At 33.4% G+C, this 16,874-nt stretch overlaps 1 protein-coding gene across 3 annotated transcripts in view; it reads left to right on the forward strand.

Annotated features, from left to right (window-relative positions):
- The window catches only part of LOC129803306 (endoribonuclease dcr-1), a 41,442-nt gene that overhangs the window by 1,082 nt on the left and 23,486 nt on the right, over positions 1-16,874 (forward strand). The window contains exon 1 of one of the 3 annotated variants that reach the window (XM_055849758.1): positions 5,008-5,187. The exons of the other annotated variants lie outside the window; for them this stretch is intronic. The gene's annotated coding sequence lies outside the window, so the exon portion shown is untranslated. Of the gene's footprint in view, positions 1-5,007; positions 5,188-16,874 lie in introns of those variants that run through there. 3 annotated transcript variants of the gene reach the window in all.

Below are 16,874 nucleotides of genomic sequence, written 5' to 3' on the forward strand. Positions count from 1 at the left end.
CAAATTGATCCAAATGTGTATAGCTCGTATAGCTGTCAAAAAGTTTTGTTTTTTGCGTAAAAAAAAGGAGCATTCCCTTTTTCGATGTGTTTTTCCACCTAAAATCATCACAGGATAATTAGCATCAATATCTTGTACAAATAAAAGCGGTCAGAGAATCGAAAGACATTGCAGTACAAGAAATCAAGAAATATGAATTCCGGGGATTCACCGAAATTTTTCCATGTTTATCTTTTTCCCCTCCATTTCCACCCTTATCAACCAATCATAAGCGTCCACAGAATCTTATTTTCTCCTCAAAGGTTAACAAAGGGAAGAAGACTTTGTGCAATGCTTAAAAGATATTTTTTTAAATGCATAATACTAGAATTATTACTGAAATTTTGTTTAATTTTCCAGTAAAACGTTAAATTTGTTTAATAAATAAATGTGCTATGTTTATATAGGGTAACTGCTCATAATTTTGGACAGTTTCTAAATTTGGACACTTTGAGGGTAAAATTGGACACTAAAAATAAATTGATTAAAATGATGGATTTTTATTCCAATATTTGATGAAAAATGAATTCTATCTAAATATTTGTTCTTTTTGGAAGATTTAGACACTAAATACGTTAAATTTTGAATATGATTTGAGTTGAAATTGCTTTGTTGAAAATTCAGTGTGAGCAATTGCTTACGAGAAATATGACAGAACTTCGTGGCTTACTTCAGTCTTATTTAGTTTTGGTGAAGTACTAACAAAGTTTGTTCGCTGTTTTTGAGTGATATTATTGAATATTCATTGAATATTGTGTTGATTCACGTTACTGATGATTTGTACATTTGACCTGAAGTGAGATTTGCCTTCTGAATTATATTTTTCGTGTGAAAAATGGGAAATTTTTTAAGACATTCACCAGTGAGGTGATGATTCTTATTTTGGACAGGTATTTTTCTCACGAAATTTCGTGAAGTTTTAGCTTTTGTGATGACTAGGTTGGACAAATGCCTGGAGAAACAAAGGAGCATCATCTCTACGAAAGAGATGCAGTGAGAAATGCCTTGAAAGGCTCCCGGAAAGGGCAGGGAATGAGCGAATCCGCACGTACTTGGAGTACCGAAGTCAACTCACTTTAATGAATGATATGGAAAGTTTCCGGGCTTCTGTGACATTCTACGTTTCCCTTACATGAACAGGAAGAGGACTTGGTAAGATTGGTTCATAAAATGAAGAACAATGGGCATCCTGTTGAGGCGGATTATCTGTCCAAATTTACAGACAAGTTGTAAAAATTAATAACCAAGTTGTCCAAAATAAGAGTCAAATTCACCTCTACATATCAATTCATTTTTAAACGCATTAAAACTAATTTTAATAAAAATAAGACGATAAATAGCTTGCTAAGTTTCTAAACAACCCTTCTGAAAAGAGAGTAACAAGAAATGTCAATTAGTATAGAAAATATCGCACTTCAAACTTGGAACTTCGATGCTTATAAGCAGACTGTCCAAAATTATAAGCACTTCCCCTAATTACTGTATGAAATTTTGTTAATTTTATATTATCAGTTATTAGGGTAAGTGTGCCAAATTTCTACATAGTTGCATATAAGCACCGAAGTCCTAAGTTTCAAATGCAATATTTTTAATTCATATTGATATTTTTTGTTACTTATTTCCGGGAAGATTGTGTGGAAACTTGAAAACTAGTTTATCATCTTTGTTTTCTTTAAATCACTTACTAAAATATTGAAAAATTAATAATAATACGGTCATTGCTTTGGGTAGTATTCCGGCCACTTTGAGTGAAATACCGGCCACCTTTTTTCTGACCACCTTTTGTGACGAACCGATATAAAATTTTAAAACATCAAACGGAACGAGTCTAATATTTAGTTTAATACGTTTATATGACCCACAAAAACCCAGAGATCTTCCGTGTAATTTGTCCTGAACACCTGAAGAGTAACATCTCAAATTTATGCGCAGATTCCCGTAGCAATTTACACTTCCTGAACTCTTCCAATGCCTTTTTCACATCATGTTTTTCATAGAAGCAATAGTTTTTTTTTCTCTGGACATTGTAGAATTCAGAAATTGAAAAAGAATACATAAAATTAATAAGAAATTTAGGAAAGCAAAAGATGTTGCCGAAATATCCAACACTACCTCACCGGAGAGACGCTCACAAAGTATATACTTTTTTACGCGGAATACAGGATCCAGCTGGGAAATTTCACCCGAAATTTAAAGATTGATTCACTATTAACATAAACAGAAACAATCTTTAATGAAAACTAATCAATTTTCATAAAAAACACCGAAGGAAAACCTTCTGCACTTCACCACAAATCACAAGACTGCTAGAAATACAATCGATCTGTCACATTTTTTGTAAGACTCTTTCCACACTCAGTTTTTAAAACGCAATTTAAATTCAAATTATACCTAAAATTTAACGGTCTGTGTGTTAATACATCCTAAAATGAATAAATATTTAAAAGCAAAATGAATTCATTGACTATTCGAAGATAACATACATAATTTTTTAAAATTTATTTCCATGGCCGAAATTACACTCAAAGTGGCCGAAATTAGAAGCTGGCCGAAATTTGGCACACTTACCCTAAGTCCAAACGGTAAGAGATATTGCCTTTCCGTCTTCGATAACTCCCTAGAACAAGTTTTATTTTTGTTTCACACTTTTTTTCTAAACCAAAATAATGTTTTTTCTTGCCTTATTTTTAAGGAGTTAAGGACTTTTGAAGCATTAAATTACTTAAGAAATATATAAAAATGAGAGAAATGTCAGAGCTTTGGGGACAATAGCGGTAGTAATATTTCATAATTCTGCCATAATACTAAGTACTTATTTAAGGTCTGTTTAAAGGTCCTTAATTAAGTACTTACTCGTAGTATTAAGGACATTAAAAGTATTTTCACTAAGTACTTAATTAAGTACTTTCAGCTAAGGATTTTTAGGTAGCTACCGTATAATGCCAATCAAACATATTAATTCGTCATAGGGGAAGGTGGGGCTACTTTGAGCTGTGGGGCTACATTTTTATCTGATTTTTTTGGCATATTTCTAAATGAAGCTGGTCCTTACAATTATTTTACTTAGATTCACAATTGATTTGTCTATCCAAATTACATCTTGTTTAAACCCAGTTTTCTATAGAAATATGCGAAAAAATCGTATAACCGTATAGTATTATTTTTCTCGAAAAAAAAAAACAAATTAAAAATACTTGCTTGGCTAATTGGCAAGAATAACTTGTTGCTACAATCGCATTCTCTATTCCACTGTTCACTTTTTGCCACCAGATCTCGCTATATTTGCATAAAAAAATCCTTAATAAAGTACCAGATAAAGTATTTATTGCGCTAGTAACAGCTTATCTTGTGTTAACCGCGTAATATTTTTAACCACAAATAGGTAGACATTTTCGTGTCAATATTAGTCAAATATTAAAATTTATTTCTACACAGTAAAAAAAACTAAAACCAATATGGTTGGTAATTTTTGCACGAGCATTATAGTTGTGAGGTTTGTGTATTGGAAATGTTGTGTATTGTCAATTTGTGTATTTTATAAAATGGCTTCTTGTCTATAATTTTGATTGTAGAGCAATTTTGTTCGGTTTATGTGTATTATCTGTGAAAAGTCTCTGTATTAAACTAAGAAAAAAAAGAACAAAAAAGAAAAAACATGAAGAGCGGGTCTGAGACTTGAACCCATAACCTTTGCGTTGATGGTCTCGCGTTTTCCGGCCGCGCCACGAACTTGCTTACTTCTCTTAAGCAAATGGCCAAGAGTTGCATCTTCAATTTTTCTAATTTACGTGATGCTCTGTTTTCTGTTATTACATAATTATTCCTCATTTTTTACGACCGAGGCATATTTTAAGAATCCAATGAATGATTCTAGATGACAATAAGACAGTTAGAAATGCGAAAAATGACTGAAATCTTAGAAAAATTGCAATAGTAAACAATGAAATTTTGACAGTTCTCACACCAATTTTCCCATACACAAATTTCATCACACAAACACAATTTTACTAGCTTTATGTTAGTATCGTAGTACAAGTATGATAGTAATTTTACAATTTACAACCAAAATGCTTGTGACATTACACAACTTTTCCAATACACAACTTTATTTCTCACAGAATTTTTTACTGTGTAGACAAACATTTTGTTGTACTCTTCAGACTTCGTGGAAAGTTACGCAAAGTTTGTGCACGAAGTTACGCGCGGAATGTTAAGATTGCGTCGATTTTGATAATATTTTTCTTCATTCTCTTTAAAGTTTTCAATTCTGGGAAGCAATTTCTTTTCTTATATGGTTACACTACATAAATAAATATTATTTAGAGTTTGAAGTAAGAAAGTTGAAGTAAAATAACCATTACACTGGTATCCCACTAAATCATTTAAATTTTCATGCTTTTTAGAATAAACGTCGCTAATATGCGTTTTAAATGTGCGATTTTATAATTGTGAACCACTCAATATTTAGAGTTTGATGTATTTATTGTTATAATTTTAGACTTACCCTTAAAAAATTCTTTAAATTGATTTCAAGCAAAAATAGGAATATATCTGACATTAAAAAATAATGGGACGTTCCCATTATTCCTATTTTAATGAATTTTAAGATTTTGCGACGTTGCGTACCATTGCTCTCCATGTTTTTGTTTTCCTTTAATTGACATTTCGAAAAGTACCCAAAAACACCCAAAGTGAAGCTTTTTATTTTCAGCACAGGCGCTGATGTCGCCTAATCTCCGTAATTTCACTAGACCTCACGGTTTTAGAAGATCAGCCTGATCCTCCAAATTTTGAGCTAATCCCTGAGTGTATTGGCACCAATCCTAATTTTTCAAACTGAGACCTAAGCCAATCCCTGTGTCTATTTTGGGCTTTACAGTCAGACGGAAAATCAGAAAAGAAGCATGGAGATATAATTTGTAGAAAATCGGAATATTATGTTTGTTGATCGATTATGTATAGTGCTTGTTGTTCTTTAAGAGCGAGCAAAAGAAAGAAGGGAAAGAAGAAATAGATGAATATGTTGTGAAATTCAAGTGGACTCGCACTGTTCTTATTGCAATAGTAAATTCAAGTACTCACAGTTCGCTTTGGGACATTGCAGTGGAAACATTGTTTTATCAGTGTGAGAGATTCAAAGGAATTAAAGTGAGTCATACTTTAAAAAGGGACAGATAATCCTAACCGGCTTATGTAGGTGAGATTCTTAACGTGAGCTAACTCGGAGTGCATGCAAATTTGATTTAGAGCTGAAATTGTGAGTCGCCATTCAGTTATCTTGAATCAAATTCGTGAAATTATACAAATTTTGTATTTAAACCAAAATATCAAGGATTTGAAAGAACTGGCACAAAAGTGATATATGGGTGAAATGTAGACCAGAATGTACTCTATAATTTTCCTATAGAACATGATCTCATCGATTACTCAGAAGCCGAGATAATCGACATTGCATTGTTTGTTTCTGAACTGGTTTTTTCGACCAGAGCGCCCCAAGTGTTCATTTGGTGAACTTCAACTATATCAAAGAATTGTTGTATTTTGTGAGACTTTCCATTTAAAACCCTATTTTAAGTGTCTTGGTGGAGTAGAGGCAGTCAAATTGGCATCTGAGTGATTTCAAAGCGTTATTATGGGAAAAATCAATTTTTTCACACTTAAACGACAAAATCGGACAGATCGCATTATCTGATCGAAAAATGATGTATGGACGAAATATAGAGACAAATATCCTCTACAATTATGTCGAAGTAATCATCAAAATCGGTGAAGCACGTATTGAAATAATTGAGGTTATGTGATATTGAAATTAGTTTTTCGACTATGGCGCCCCTGGTGTTGGTCCCACGAAGTTCAAATATTCTAGAAAGTTGTAGCATTTGGTGAGATCTTTCGTTTAAGCCCTCATTCATCAAAATCGGTCACATAGAACCGGAGATATGATTTTTTGAATTTCGTGAACTTTGACCCCTCATATCTCCGGTTCTGTTTTAACCACAGCGCACATTTGCACCATTTTGGAAACGTCCTAGACTGGACTACAACATACTAAAATTTCATTAACTTGCACAATGCCGTTTTTGAGAAAAGTGACTTTGAATTTCGATGAATTTTGACGCTATCACAGCGCCACCTGTGGTGACTTTTTGAACTTCCATCTGAAAGTGCTCATCGAGACGAAACCAAAAAGGTAAAATTTAGGTCGCTATGTTAATTAGAACCGGAGATAGAGGCCGGTCAATGTTCGAACTTTGACCCCTTATAGCTCGGGTCAGGGGTTATGGATCGACTTAAGGTTTTTTTTGTTTGATAGGTATAATCAACGGCTACAACATACTAAAATTTCAGCCCGATGCACAATGGAATTTTTGAGTTATTTAACTTATAAAATTTAAAAAATTTCTTTTTAATAATAGCGCCCCTAGCGGTGGTTATATGAACTTGTGATGTTAGAAGGGGAAGTGGCATTTCACGAGAGCTTTCCAAAAAGCCCTCACTTTTTAAATTCTGACAATTAGAACCGGAGTTATGGGCATTTTAAAAAATTTTTTTTGGACCCTTATAGCTCGGGTCAGGGGGGTCGGGGGACCTTAAGTTTGATATTGATGGAAAGCTCTAAGGCCCAGCTATAACATACTAAAATTTGAGCCCGCTCGATGTCATAGGGGCGGAGCTATTGAGAAAACAAAAAAAGGGGGGTCTTCAAAATGGCGGAAGGAGGGGTGGGGGGTGGGGGGTCAATGCACCATGTTGCAATTTTCACCCGATATATAACCTTTGCCGAAAACCGCAAGTCGATATCTTTTTTAGTTTAGGAGCTATTAAGCTCCAAAGAGCGGCCGGCCGGCCGGGAACGTAAAATAGCCACATATATATTCGTGATCAGGAAGTGGCGAAACACATTTTGGCCAAGTTTGAGGTCGATCGGACGACATGAAATTTTGTGAGGATTATAGTAGGTGAGATTGTTAAGAATCTCACCTAATATAATTTATGTTCATTTCACAATATTTATCAATATTGGTTTATGTTCTAAAGAAAAATTTTCATGTCTATTAATTACTTCGTGCCCTTCGTGCAATTTGTGCTATCATTTTTCTTGAAAAATTAAGTCTTTTTATCGTTCTTTTTCTTTATTACTTTGCAACTGAAGAATTTGCATGCTAGACTCGAATAATAGATGAATTTAGCTTTACGAATTATCTGAATAATCAGCATTTTTGTGCGTATTAGGTGAGATTCTTAACAATCTCACCTACTATAATCCTAACAAAATTTCATGTCCTCCGATCGCGCTCAAACTTGGCCAAAATGTGTTTCGCCACTTCCTGATCACGAATATATGGGGGGCTAAGTTACGTTCCCGGCCGGCCGGCCGGCCGGCCGCTCTTTGGAGCTTAATAGCTCCTAAACTAAAAAAGATATCGACTTGCGGTTTTCGGCAAAGGTTAAATATCGTATGAAAATTGCAACATGGTGCATTGACCCCCCACCCCCCACCCCTCCTTCCGCCATTTTGAAGACCCCCCTTTTTTTGTTTTCTCAATAGCTCCGCCCCTATGACATCGAGCGGGCTCAAATTTTAGTATGTTATAGCTGGGCCTTAGAGCTTTCCATCAATACCAAACTTAAGGTCCCCCGACCCCCCTGACCCGAGCTATAAGGGTCCAAAAAATTTTTCTTAAAATGGCCATAACTCCGGTTCTAATTGTCAGAATTTAAAAAATGAGGGCTTTTTGGAAAGCTCTCGTGAAATGCCACTTCCTCTTCTAACATCGCAAGTTCATAAAACCACCGCTAGGGGCGCTATTATTAAAAAGAAAATTTTTAAATCTTAAAAGTTAAATAACTCAAAAATTCCTTATGCGATCGGGCTGAAATTTTAGTATGTTGTAGCCGTTGATTATACCTATCAAACAAAAAAAACCTTAAGTCGATCCATAACCCCTGACCCGAGCTATAAGGGGTCAAAGTTCGAACATTGACCGGCCTCTATCTCCGGTTCTAATTAACATAGCGGCCTAAATTTTACCTTTTTGGTTTCGTCTCGATGAGCACTTTCAGATGGAAGTTCAAAAAGTCACCACAGGTGGCGCTGTGATAGCGTCAAAATTCATCGAAATTCAAAGTCACTTTTCTCAAAAACGGCATTGTGCAAGTTAATGAAATTTTAGTATGTTGTAGTCCAGTCTAGGACGTTTCCAAAATGGTGCGTATGTGCGCTGTGGTTTTAATAGAACCGGAGATATGAGGGGTCAAAGTTCACGAAATTCAAAAAATCATATCTCCGGTTCTATGTGACCGATTTTGATGAATGAGGGCTTAAACGAAAAATCTCACCAAATGCTACAACTTTCTAGAATATTTGAACTTCGTGGGACCAACACCAGGGGCGCCACAGTCGAAAAACCAATTTCAATATCACATAACCTCAATTATCTCGACTGTCGCTTAACCGATTTTGATGATTACTTCGACATAATTGTAGAGCACATTTGTCTCTACATTTCGTCCATACATCATTTTCCACTCAGACTATGCTATCACTCCGATTTTTCCGTTTAAGTGTGAAAAAATTGATTTTTCCAATAATAACGCTTTGAAATCACTCAGATGCCAATTTGACTGCCTCTACTCCACAAAGACACTTAAAATAGGGTTTTAAATGGAAAGTCTCACAAAATACAACAATTCTTTGATATAGTTGAAGTTCAACAAATGACTACTTGGGGCACTCTGGATGAAAAAACGAGTTAAGAAACAAAAAACCTCGCTTATCTTGGCTTCTGAGTAATCAATGAGTTCAAGTTCTACGGCAAAATTATAGAGAACATTCTGGTCTACATTTCACCCATATAACACTTTTCTGTCAGTTCATCCAAATGCTTGATATTTTGGTTGAAATACAAAATTTGTATAATTTCACGAATTTGATTCAAGATAACTGAATGGCGTCTCCCAACTTCCCAGCGAGCACAGTTAGCAGAATAAAATAGGATTTTCAGCATTTTTTTGCTGAATCAGTCTGCTGGCCAATCAGCAGCTCTCGAACAAAAAGTGCTAAGCAAATACATGAAAATGGCACTGTTTAGCGCTCGCAGTGGATGATGGCAGACCTAAATACTGCCGGTAGATGGCGCCAGGAAGCATTTAGCAGCAAATTTTCTCTTTCATTTTTTTTCTTTTTCTCTCAAAATGTCAAAATGGACTTGGAATTTCCCCTGAAATTATTTATCAACTTGGGGGATATTATAATCACGATTTTTATTACTTATATTATTATAGGAATTATGCTGCGGTATGCTGCCTATAGAGAATGGTCAAATAAGAGTATTAAACATACTCCCGACCAAAAATGTGGCATTTTTTAGTGAATTGCGTCATTATTTTCCCGAGAAAAAAAAATTTTTTTTTTCTGAGCAAATATTCAGTCGGGGGTTATAAAATTATTCATTATTTATGAAAAATATGTTTTTTCTTTTACAAAAAGCATATTTTCCTCAATTTTCGCAATTAAATATTGGCATCTTTCCTGGAACAGCCATTGATGTATTATGCTCACAGTCGGTCACAACTATTGTAATTGATCTTGAAACAGGATTTTTCTACTTTTTTAACTTTTTTATTGTAAATAAAGTTGCAGATTCATTTAAAAAAATCCATTTAAAAGTTCTGACTCCCCCACTTAACTCTTTCGCCTCTTTTGGGACTCTGAGTACACAAAACAGCATATGAATACTTTGTGGAAAACAATGTTTTTTTTTAACTATTCAGAACTGATAAAAATCCTATTCTTGTGAATGATTACAAACTATAAGGATGTCTAAATGTAAAATTTTTTTTTGTAGGACCTCAATTAATGTCTGAGCAAAGATATTTTTGATTTTAAAAAAAAGTGAAATTGGCTTACAGTATATGCTGCGGTCCGGAAAGAGTTAATGAGTTCAATAATGCCTTTAAAAATACTACAAAAAAATTTATATGGATACTACAAAATAAAATATAATTGTTTTATCACAATTTAAGTTGAAAAATTTACATAAAAGCGTTTTTGTTTGTTGCGGCAAATGCGGAAAATATATTTTTTTTTTATGTTATAAAATGTTTTATATTTTACAAGTGAAAGAAATGTATGATCCGTGCACGATGCATATGCATAATGTATATGCTGCACTTTTCTATTTATAAATTTTCGATTATAAATTTTCTAAAGCGCATTTTTACGCAAAAAACTACTTTTATTATCGTGGTAAAATAACAAACCAACAATTATCGTTTTTTTAATACTGTACGTATTCTTTTTTAAATGAAAAATTTATTCAATTTGATGATTCATTTTTTAAATTAAAATGATATGCATTTATATTTTTTAGAAGAGAGTTTTTAAATACCTTTAAAGTCAGGAAAATATGCTAATTTGTTGGAAATCATTTAAAATAATTTTGAGTAGACTATGTATACCATTAAATAAAAATGATAGAGGCTCTAAATTCTATATGTTCTTGATCTTCTTGGTATTTCCATGAGGTTCCGAAGTTTTTTCAATATTTCTCGAATTTAGAATTCATTAAATATCAAAATATCTTGAGAATTCCCAAGAATTTCTTGGGTTATTAATTTTGTAAAATCACAGCGGACAAGAATTCTTGGCAATGCAATTTTAATTTAGGTGTAGTATATTTTTTTATAAATGAATTCACAATATATTTTGATAAAATTAGACAAAAAAAATTATATTTATTGGTCGGAAAAGGTTTAAGAATACATATTATTCAAAATATATTATAAATATGATTTTTTAAAATTTTTGTGAATCTTAAATTTTTTGCTTTATTTTTTAATGCCAAATGTGGTTATTGTAAGAATCATAAAATTGTAATAATGGAAAAGGTTAACCTTAGCTTCTACTCAACTCAGCAAAGACAAAAACCAAGTGCATTAAAGTCTCTCACTCGATTGGGGAAAAACAATAACTTTGACTAATTGCCACTGCGATCGCTAGTGTAACTTCGAGGTCAGCAGAGCTCAGCTGAAAAAATATATGTTTTCAGCTGATTTGAAAAAGCTTAGCATTTGGTGCTCGCTGGGTTCAGCTCCAAATCGAATTTGCATGCACTCCGAGTTAGCTCACGTTAAGAATCTCACCTACATAAGCCGGTTAGGATTATCTGTCCCTTTTGAAGTAAAAATAAATAAGACTTATGTTTCTTCCGATGTCCAATTTATTTTGTTTCAAAATTATAGCGTTGCAATAAGTCAATAAGTTTCATAAAAAAATATTATTTTTAATACAAGTAAAATGAGATTATAAAGCATCTTAGCTAAAATAAACAATTTTTTTTTTAAAATAATTTACCCTTAAAGTGTACAAGTTTACATTTCTAATAAGTGCAATAAAACTCTCAACTTCTAATTTATTTTCAAATCTATTCTTCGACTTATTCCTTACCAAAAGGAAATTACTATTATTGTACCAAAGATCATATTTTAGTGGTGATACTAGAAACATAATTCTTTTTAACCAAATGTGACAAATTTTCGAGCTGATTTTAGAGATTTGTAATTTGCATAATTACTATGGGAAGTGTACCACTCTAGAATATGAAAGAAAATTGACTCTTTCAAAAGAGATTCTTAAAATTTTCAGTTCATTGACCAGTTCGTTATTGTCTATAATTTGAATTTAGGTAACCTTTTGGTTAACAGATAAATTTTCCTTAATGACGGCTACACACATTAAAAAAATTTCGTCAATAATTGAGATCAAATTTCAAAAATATAAATAATTTCTGCAATAATGCCAAAATGTAGGCATAAATTTTTCTTTAATGTGTAAAGACTAAACAAAGACTACAGAGACTACAGTGCCCCTAGTGTCAGTTGTACGAACTCCATCTGTTCAAAGGATTATCGGGGATCTAAAGGACAACAAATGTTCCCATATTAATAAAAAAATCGGTTCAGCAGAATCGGAGATATAAGCGCCCAAGTATCAAAAAACGGTTAAAACGGTTTTGCCTAGATTATAGGCGCAAAAACAAAATGAAATCAAAATGATAAGTATTTTCGTACATCATTTGACCCTAGCTATAGAAAAAATAGCATGAGAACCCAGGGACAAAATCGCTGTTGCACAGTGTAATCAATATTAGTATCGAATTTATTCCAAAACGTAGCTCGTCCACGGACACCGAAAAGTTTTAGAATAAATTTATACCTTCTAGGAGAAACAAAAAGATACCCAATATTAGTAACGAATTTGTTCCAAAACATAGCTCGTTTAGTATAAAATCGTATCCCTCCTCTCACACTGAGTCACCCATCACCAACGAAGCGAGGAGGACGTCAAATCTGTGGCAATTTTCATGCTACATGGTTTCACTTTTTTAATTCGAGATTCCCTTCCCCTCCTGCTACCAGTACCCGCACATAATTTCGTCATGCACACGTCTGTATAAAACTCTCTTAAGTTGATTCTTATTTAATGTTCCTTATGAACTTTCGTCGCCGAAATCCATCTCGACTGAAGTATAGGCCTTAACTGTAAGACGAAATCATTTACACGAATTTGTTCCTGACAATGGAAACAAAAAGATTCCCCATATGAGTAACAATTTTCTTCCAAAAATTACCTCGTTTCACGGACACCGAAAATTTTTGGAACAAATATGTTACAGATGTATGAATAAGGAATAATATTGTTATAAAAAAAATGCACCAATTTGTTCCGGACAGTAAGAACAAAACAGCTGAGTGCAACAAATTCTGTTCCAACTTTCAGGAACAAATTTGTATAAAACGCAATCAACTCTAATTTGTAGACATTCCACCGTATCAAAACGGTTTCAAAAGAAAACTCTAACAAAATTGTAACTATATTTCATAACAAAACTGTAAAGGAAACTTTTTGGAACAAACAAATATCTTCTCTGGCTACAAATCGATTCTGTTAGCACTAGCTTCTCCCCAACGGTTAACCCCCCGTTGGTATTTGAATTTGACATCATAGATGTCTCTCGGAGCGGCGCCGATTTCTCCTAAGAGCGTTCCTAGTGTTAGTCTGTGAGTTACCCTTTCGGGAGAGGTATCGTAGAGAGGATTAGTATTATGAAAGTTAGTTCATTTTGGATCGTCGTAGGGTATAGATCGTTAGGAGGAACGCTGAGGGTTCTGGAGAAATCTCTGGCGGTCAAGGCGCTCATCCACGTGATTGCTTTAAGGGCTCCGCCCTTACAGATTCCCTGACGGTTCTAACAATTCCAAAAAAAAATTTGTTCTAAGGAAAACTTGTTCCAATATTTTGGTCAGTGTTTAAAAGTTTTTACCGTGTAGTTTATCTATAAATTTAATCAATGAAAAAATTTAGACCTCTTTTGACCTCCTAATTGTCAATCCCGCTTTAGGTTTAATAGCCTTGAAAACTTTGAAATTTTGTCATATTTAAATAAGTTGTATAGAAATGTTTTGAAACAATACCGTCAAATCATACAACTTTGTGCAAATTTTTCATGTTTCTCTTGAATATTTTCGAAATTAGTTGAGATATTTGAATGAGATTTTTATCCAGGATAACTACACATCTTTAGAATATAGCCACATGGTAGAAAAAAATCCAGGTATATTTGGACAAGGAGGAAAATTTCTTGTATGTGGCAAAAAGTGTAAACGAAAGTTGTGCAACTTTGTGCCACCCTCTTTTTAGAGGGAAAATTGGTCTTGAACTTGTCTAATCTTACAATTTTAGGTTTAAATCATCACTCTATAAGTATTCACGATTAATCAGTACATATAAGAAGTTTCTTTTTCATTTCCCTTTTAAATTAATTTTTTATTTATTTTTGTTTATAAATTACTTTTTTTAATTCGACTCAAGTAACATTGAGAGGCTAATGCGATCCACCGTTAGAAAGGTCTCAGTCTTAGCTACAACATACCAAAATTAAGGCGAAATTGGAAACGTAGATTTCGAAATATTCGATTTCGAAATTACGAAAATCAATGTTTCGATTATAGCGCCCCTGTCGGTGGCCGGTCGAAGTTGTAATTTTCCCAAGAATTGTATATTTTCATAAGACCTGTAATTTACACCATTAACGATCAAACTCTGCCAACTATAATGGCACAAAATAAATAAAGTCTTTAAATAATTATAAAAAGTCGCAAAATTTATTGTTCTATGACCAATATTTCAGGTTAGGGGGATTTTAGGGGGGGGGGCAAAACATTTTTCTTGTTTGAAAGATTTGAGTCCCAGATACATATTACTAAACACTGAAATTTGAACTGTATCTATTTAAAATGATTATATAAAGGTCAAATTATCGAGAAAACTAGTGGCACAAAGTTGTACTGCGTTTTTCCCATTTTGAGATTAACGCGTCACTATAAGAAGAGGGAACAACCTATAAAATCGCAGATTTAGCTATTTTATCCTCAATAGTCAAGGAATCCAACAAGGCACATGAAATAAATTAGAAATTTTTTGAAATGTGTGTTCTAGAGGAGACTTTTCTGCAGATTTGGAAAAATGAAGAAACAGTACAGACAATGATAGAATTTTTACCAACCTTTGGTAACAAACATATAAAAGGGAATACCCATGATCACTTTGCGTATGTTAGAGCTACCTTGCAGAATTTTTGGAAAGCTTCCCCGCAACTACCAATTCCGCTAGAGAGGTTTTCATGTCTAAAAATAGGGTGGCACAACCCTGGCACAAAGTTGTATGATTTGACGATACAGTAGACTCACTCAATCGGCTCTTTTTTAATCGGGCAAAAAATTTTGTTGACAATTTTCACGTTTAACTCTTTCCGGACCACAACATATCCAGCGAACGAATTTCAGTAAAACTCATTTTATTGTAAGTCTTAGTGGTCAAATATGATACTTTTGTAGAGAAAGAATTTTCTCCGCCTCTGAGAAATTGGAAAACTCATGGGTATTCTCGTCCCCAAAAGAACGAAAAGGAGACAAACTTCAATTTTCCAAAAGTCAATAATATCAATTTTGTGAATAATTTTTGCGTGTGAAATGACTCCTTTACAATGTTGATCACTAAAACAAGAAGAATTATTGACCAGTATCTTGTGGGATGTCCAGGAAGTGCTAAAAAGGACACCCAGCTCCTGCTTGCCAACAGATTCCTCAAAATATTTCACACAATAACACTAACACATTTCTCTCAACACGATGTTATTGCAGACACATTAAGCTTTCTCAAGAGCCAAAAAAAAACACTTCCTGGACAATCAGAAATCACCAAAATCTAGAAAAATAGGAAAAACTTTCCTGAAAGCAATCTCCCTCGCTGCCAAATGTCAAAATTATCGGCCATATTGGCAAAAATTTCGCTCCCGCTTGGAATTTTGTTACAAAGTTGGTGTCAAAAAGCAAATGGCGGGCATTGGCGGCATAACCTTACATTTGACCTCTAGATTTTTGGGGACGAGAGTACCCATAAAGTTTGAACAAGTTTTTTTGAAAATTTAAGAAAAAATTATTTTTCGAATTTATGCAATCTGTAATTGTTAGTTATCATACTTATTAACCCCGAGAGGTTTTTCCTTATTCTGGTCTAGAAATATCAAAAAAGTCACAATATCTGCAAGGAAGCAGAAAATCGAAAATTCACGATTTTTGACCAAGAATATCTTAGCTCAGGAGTTAATTGGGATCCTGCAAAAATATCCTAGATTTGAACATCCTTATAGTTTGTAATCATCCACAAGAATCGGATTTTTATCGATTCTAAATAGTCCAAAAAAATTAAACTTTTATTTTTCATCTTTGCGAAAATTTTTAAGATTCTCAAATAATGCGCTGTTATAAACAAAAACATTACTTTTCTTTTTGTTTGTTTGTTAGATCTCATTGCCTAACGATAGCGCTGTCTTTTTTGTGATGGTTTTGGTAAAAGAAGCTTCCTGTAGTTTTGTGTTCATGAAAATGTCAAAATTTTGAACTTGGAGCCCCTATATCCAGACAATCACTTGACCTAGGTTGGATTTTATATACAGTGAGTGTCAATAGTTTGTTGCCTAATGAATGTTTGAGAAATCAAGTGAAAAAAATGATAGAAAAAAATACTTTTCCAAATTTTTCTTTTTGCAGATGAGTTCCTTGTAATCCGTAGATATTATTTATAGTTTTCAAAAAAAATAATTAATTATATTTCATATCAAAAATAATTATTTTCCAAAAGTTGGTCATTTTTGAAAAATCAAAAGTTTGTTGCCTCATTAAAAAAACTAATTCAAAATGGTGAAAACGTGCGACCAACTTTATGTAAACCGGTTACATTTTGAGCTTATGTCATTTGATAGGCAAATGGGGAATTTGTACATTTTTAAGGCTGTCAATGTTAAATATATAGGAGTAAAAGTGATGATAAATAACAAGAAATAATCAGTTTTTTGATAATTCATAATTTAGGTTATAATGGCAAATTACAAATGTTGAAAGGTGGGATATTGTCCAGAGATACTGCCGGAACGAATCTGCGTAGTTAATTGCGAAATTTAATAGAAAATTACGTAAGGTTAGACATAAAATATTCAAATATTATATTAATGAGGTACGAGTACATCTGAAAAACGTTACTGGCAGACCTAGGGTATCGACTCAGAGGGTTGATAACAGCATTGTAAGTATCTCTGATAGTGACCCAATGATGTCTGCTTCATAAATTAAAAGATAGTTGGTTACTGAAGGAACACAGGTCCCTACAGTTACAAAAACGAGCTCATATTGAAAGAAAATGGTAAGAATGTTTGGGTGGCTCTCAATATTCTATTGGTTAGCTAGTTTAATCTGGTTAAAATATTGTAGTTTTA

Source organism: Phlebotomus papatasi, chromosome 2, assembly GCF_024763615.1.
Source record: "Phlebotomus papatasi isolate M1 chromosome 2, Ppap_2.1, whole genome shotgun sequence".
Classification (NCBI taxonomy): Eukaryota; Metazoa; Arthropoda; class Insecta; order Diptera; family Psychodidae; genus Phlebotomus; species Phlebotomus papatasi.